Here is a 6,831-nt window from a genome sequence, read left to right as displayed (position 1 = left end):
GGAAACCATCATTCTCAGCAAACTATCTCAAGAACAGAAAACCAAACACCGCGTGTTCTCACTCATAGGTGGGAATTGAACAATGAGATCACTTGGACTCGGGAAGGGGAACATCACATACTGGGGCCTATTATGGGGAGGGAGTTGGGGAAGGGATGGCATTGGGAGTTATACCTGATGTAAATGACGAGTTGTTAGGTGCTGACGAGTTGATGGGTGCAGCACACCAACATGGCACAAGTATACATATGTAACAAACCTGCACATTGTGCACATGTACCCTAGAACTTAAAGTATAATAATAATAATAATAATAAAGACATGGTTGCTCAGAGCGAGGATCACTGAGGAAAAAAGAAAAATAAATAATAAAAATAAATGAAACATGGTTGCATAATTCAGAAGCATTTCTAGTTTTTTGTTCCTCTTTTTCCTCTAATGTATCCCTCCAGTCATTTGTGGTAATGGTGATGTTGCTTTAATGATCTGTAAATGGCCCCAGAGAGCTTCCTTATGAAATGACAATGAAGTTTTTCTTAAATCTAGACTTCCTTTGGCTTCAGGTTTTCCCATATCCAATCATCAGAAAAATCATCATTTACCAACTTCACGAGGTGAAGTACACACCTTCTGAATCAGGTAGGACTTTTACTGTTGTAAGCAATGGAAAACAATTCAAATTCTTTAAACAAAAATTATTGGCTCATGTAAAAGGAAAGTCTAAAGGTAGGATGAGCTTCAGCTGTGATTTGGTCAGTGACACTCTCAGCTCTGCCCCTTTTGGTGTGCTGCCTTTGTCCTCAGGCTGGCTTACTTTGGTGGTGAGATGACTACTGCAATTTCAGGTTTCACAATGCATAGCATGCTTTCCAGAACAACAACAACAAAAATACTCTTCTGTCACAGCATTTTACCCTGATTGCGCCAGCTTAGGTTACATGCCCCAAACCAAGCAATCTAGACTAGAGGGTAGAAAAACTGTGATTGACTTAAACTGAAGATGAGATCTGCTTTACTGAAAGGAGAAAAACTTCATGAGGAATGAGTTTTGGTCCAGAAATCTGTATTCTGAGTCCTGTTTTACTGATTCAAACTGAATGTCTATGTATTTCCTAGTAATGCACTCAACCATACTCGAGCTGTCTGGTATGATAGTCAACCTCATATAGGATTCTAGTTTTATGTAAGTTTACTTCTTGATTACATTCTTATCCTGGTTAATTTTTCATTGAAAATTTCCCTCAAACTTTATAGACTGTCATCATTTGAGGCACCAAACATCCAATGACTTCAATCAAAACCATCATACAAAACCATTCAGTCAAAACTGCAAAAAGATGACCTTCTTTCTTTTTGTACTCTCATTCTTTCTTGGGATCTGTCTTCTGTTGTAATGACCTTTCTCCAAAACCAAACATCCTCCAGCACCCAATAGCAAAGTCAAAGTTACAACACCAATTTTTGCTTTAGGAATAATTGTTTTCTGGATCCTTTCTGCAATAACAATGACAAAAAAAATGTTTTGATTGCAAGGTAATCACATATGTTATGGTTGCTTTAAAAATGACATGAAAGATAGCTTTTGTGACAGTCCTTCATAAAGATATTGCCTTTTCTATTTATTTTAAAATAATATTGGTTGTTTATAATTGAATTTCAGCATGATCAGAATGGTGTCAATAAGGTAATATGCATCTATACCCTTCTTTTTAACTGCAATATTGTAATCCACTTAAAAACTGGGCTGCTTTATTTTACAGTATTTAAAAAGTGATTGTAGTACAGGCAGCAAGATCATCTAATATAAATTCAACATTCCAGTTTAGGGATATAGAATGACAAATTTGTGTCATACAAGGGGCCTTAAAGAATAACTAGTCATGATGAAAATAAACAAGAAGGATAAGTAAACAAGAGCATTATTGTGCAGACATTTATGAACCATTAAGCATAATCATAGCTAAGGAAATAGCTTTCTGTTTGCTAGAGATAACCACTCTGAACTAGGATACATAATACTTTCAATGACTAATACAAGAATATTTATATTACAAGCAGAGTGAAATTCAGTGTCTACGTACAATATGATATGAGAAGCACCTAATAATGCCTTTTATTAATGGACTTCTGATTAATCAAAAAAGATGATTGAATAATAATCTTTAAAGATATATTCTAAGAATACATATTTCAAAAATATATTTTACAAAATGTGTTTCTTTCATTCAAAAATCTCAAAGTTTACAGACTGTCATCATTTAATGCACCAAATACCCAATGACTTCAATCAGAATCATCATAGTCAAAACTACAGCAGGTTGACTCTCATTCTTTATTTTCTTGACATTAAATTTAATGACTATCAGCTCAAAGGCAATAAATAACCATACTGTATGTGGCTATAAAATACAGACGATATGTAAAGATATACTAATTTTGAAATCATTTTGCATATTTATTGTCTATATGAAATGTGCAAATATGTTTAAAACACAACATTAAATATAACCGTGAATAGATTTATTTTTGAGAACAACAATGAGCTTAGTAGCACTATCCTTTAAGAGAAAAACATGCTAAAAAAACTATATCTAGATTTAAAAATATAACAATCATAATAACTTTACATTACTTTTGTTTTTTAAAAAGTAATGAGCTATTTCTAGACAGTAAAGATTTTTTCATAGTATTTCTTAATTAAAATTCTTCCCACCAAAGGCATCCTGAATAAACTTTACTTAATGGGAAATTAACCAAGTAAATGATGACAAAATATAACTCATTATTCAGAAATGGAATTATTATTTAAGTTCACAAAAAGTACATAATGATCATTTCCACTCTTATCTCCTAGTCACCCAAATAAACAAGAGTCCATTTAAAGGTCCTTGTTAATTTGGTATCAGAGAAAATTTTTCCATTTTTCTTATACAAATGATATCGGCTTTGGGCTGAATGCTGTACATTGACACAAATAAAACATTTTAATTGATGAAACTATGTTTTAACACTATAGTTTTACCTGGTATATTTATCAAATACATAACCTCTCAAGAGAAATAGTCTGAGGTTTTTTAGAATACTTTTAGTTTACTGCATCTTTCAAAATATTTGTTCTAAAACCTAAACCTTAATCTGACACTTACATCAGAATACTTACCAGAACTTGTGATATGAGACAATGATGGAAAATAGATATCTTAAATAAAGAGGGACTTTTAAACTTAATCATTGGTTGAATGGTATTTCTGGATTCCTTGATAGATACCAAGCTGTATTAATGATACAGAACTATCATCATCATCGTCATCATCATCATCATAGCTAACATTTATTGTGTCTTTATATATACAAGTACTCTGCTGTAGGTTGTTATTATTTATGCTTGGTTTTTGTTATTTCATTTTTTTATTTTCTCCCATATCTGTATAAAACATAATAATAATACCTAGATTATTAATAGGTATTACTATTATAGAAAATTCAGAAATAACTTGTTCATGGCTATATAGTAAATCCTGAAGCCTATATTTAAATCCAAGAAATGTTATTCCAAAGCATGATATTTTAACTACAAAACTACAGTTGCTTCTTACCAAGAATCCTACAATCTATATGGGAGACAGTATACACACCTGCCTGCTTGAATTTAAGGGTTTTTTTTCTATTCTATAATACACTTACCCAAGTAGTTGCTGATACCTAGAATATATATCTCAAATCTGTCTGCTTCTCTGTATGTCCACTACCATCATTCTGACTGAATGATTTCTTTCTTTTTTTTTTTTTTTTTTTGAGACGGAGTCTCGCTCTGTCGCCCAGGCTGGAGTGCAGTGGCCGGATCTCAGCTCACTGCAAGCTCCGCCTCCCAGGTTTACGCCATTCTCCTGCCTCAGCCTCCCGAGTAGCTGGGACTACAGGCGCCCGCCACCTCGCCTGGGTAGATTTTTGTATTTTTCAGTAGAGACGGGGTTTCACCATGTTAGCCAGGATGGTCTCGATCTCCTGACCTCATGATCCGCCCGTCTCGGCCTCCCAAAGTGCTGGGATTATAGGCTTGAGCCACCACGCCCGGCCAACCGAATGATTTCTATCTGATCTACTGACATAGACTTATAACTAGTCTCTTTGTCTCTACCTGTGTCTTTTTAGCCCAAAAGTCAGCATCTTATTTAATGAGAAAACACTAGAGCCATTTCAACTAAAATAAAAAATAATGCAAAGATGCTGATATGGTTCGGCTGTGTCCCCACCCAAATCTCATCTTGAATTGTAGTTTCCATGATCCCCATGTGTCATGGGAGGGCCCTGGTAGGAGGTAATTGAATCATGGGGGCACTTACCCCCATGCTGTAGTTCTCATGATAGTGAGTGAGCTCTCAGAAGATCTGATGGTTTTATAAGGGGCTTTTCCCCCTTTTTGCTCTGCATTTCTCTCTCCTGCTGCCCTATGAAGGACATGTTTGCTTTCCCTTCTGCCATGATTGTAAGTTTCCTGAGGCCTCCCCAGCCATGCAGAACTGTGAGCCAATTAAAACTGTTTTCTTTATGAATTACCCAGTCTCGGCTATATATTCATTAGTAGCATGAGAAGAGACTAATACAGATCTCCACTGTCTCCTCTATTATTCAATATTGGACAGAGATATCACTCAACGCAATTAGGCAAGATAAACTAATTCAAGGTAATGAGAAATACAAGAATAAAAACTATGATATGATAGTATATCTGGAAAAAATAGAGATTCAAAACTAAAAATAACAAAATAATTCAGTAAGGTAGCAAGATGTAAAATCATTACACAGAAATCAATAGGCTTTACAAATAAAAACAATAATAGCTAGGAAACGTAATGGTAGAAAAATCCCCATTTACAGAAAAAAAACAAAAAGATGAAACACTTAAGAATGGGATTAATAGAAAATATGGAAAGCCTTTATGAGGAAAATGTTAAAATACTCTTGAAAGATACAATGAAATACCTCAAACAAAGAGATAAAGATCCCTTTTTCTTGGATAAGTTGACACTATATGATAAACTGTCAGTTCTCTCTATAAGTTACTTTATACATTTAGAACAATCTCAATAAAAATATCAGCATTTTTTCCTGGATCCAATCATGTTGATACTAAAGTTTATGTGGAAAAACAACATCCAAATATAAACAGTAAACACTGAAAATAGAAACTTAAAAGGTAAGATCAGCCTACCATACATTAAGACATACCATAGATTTCTATTATTAAACCCATAGAGTATTCATGCATGAATAGACCAACAATCCAGTGTAACAGAATAGGGTGTCCAGAAACAGACTAAAGTACACATGGAAATTTAGTATATAATAATGTAGGCATCTCAAATCACTGGGATAAAGACAAACTTATTTTTTTAATGGTGTGGGAACAACCATTTAGTCATTTTAGAAGAAGACAAAAAGTCTATTTCCCAACAACAAATTCTGAATGGATCAGGGGGTTTAAATATAAAAAATAAAACTATACAGGTACTAGAATAAAATCTGAATATAGGGAAAAAATGTCTACCTATGACTCAAATCCAGACTAAATAAAAGAAAAGATCAACAAATTTGTTAATACAAAAATTTTAAAGCCATCAAGAAAACTCCAAGCCCAGGATCAAAACATAACTCACAAACTAGGAGAAAATTTTCAACATATGTCACAATTAAAGGGCTAATAGCTCTATCTTTATAACAACTCCTAAAAGTTGAAGAAAAAAATCCAAAAACCCAATTGAAAATGAGCAAAAGTCATGAATAGACAAGTCACTATATCTATATCTATAACCATCTCTCTCTCTATATATATATATATATACACACACATATATACACACATCCCTTAAACATATGAACAGAAGTTCAATCTTATTCATCATTATAGAAATGCAGATTATGAGTACATTATTATATTTCACCTACATGACTGGCAAAAAATATAAATTACAGCAATACATTTTATTGGTGAACTGTAGGAAAACCATCATTCTCATATATTGTGGATGGGAATGCAAACTCATGCAACATCAATGGAAGGGAACTCAGTAATGTCTAACGAGCGCTACATATGCATTTACCTTTTGATCCAAACCCAACATCTAGAACTTTACCCTAAAGATACAATTCCAGAAACAGGAAAATACATATTCATAAGGTTCTTCCTTGCAGTGTTGTATGCAACTGTAAAATATTGGAAACAATCTAAATGGCTATACCTAGAAAACTGGTAGAGCCACATAATAAAATATTATGTAATGTGCAAAGGTATGCTAGTTTTTGCTTAAGAAAAAGGGGGAAATAAAACAACGTATATCTACTCAGTTACACAAAAAGAAACATAAGAAGGACAAATCGGATAGAAAAGAGATTTGTTACCTCTAAATAGTACATGAGAATGAAGTGGAAAGGGTGGCAGAGTGAGAATGGGATAGAAGATAACACTTCTCTCCCATATAGTTTTGCTTACAGCTCTGGAATCATATCAACATTTCACATATTTGAAAAGTAAAACCAATCACGATGAGGAAAATAAAAACAAAAGGAAATATAAACAAACAGAATAAAAGAGAACTTACTGGTATTTCAAAAAAAAAAAAAACTAACCTAATTAACCTATTAACATAGTATTTTGGCTCTACACCTCTGGGCTGTAGACACACACACACACACACACACACACACATACACACTCTGAACACTAGACTCTGGTTAAAAGGGTTGTTGTTTTTCCCAGTGCTATGGGTTAACAATTCTGAAACTGTGTGTGTGTGTGTGTGTGTGTGTGTGTGTGTGTGTGTGTGTGTGTGT

The sequence above is a fragment of the Piliocolobus tephrosceles genome, chromosome 12 (assembly GCF_002776525.5).
Source record: "Piliocolobus tephrosceles isolate RC106 chromosome 12, ASM277652v3, whole genome shotgun sequence".
Lineage (NCBI taxonomy): Eukaryota > Metazoa > Chordata > Mammalia > Primates > Cercopithecidae > Piliocolobus > Piliocolobus tephrosceles.
Note: the sequence above shows the minus strand (reverse complement) of the source record.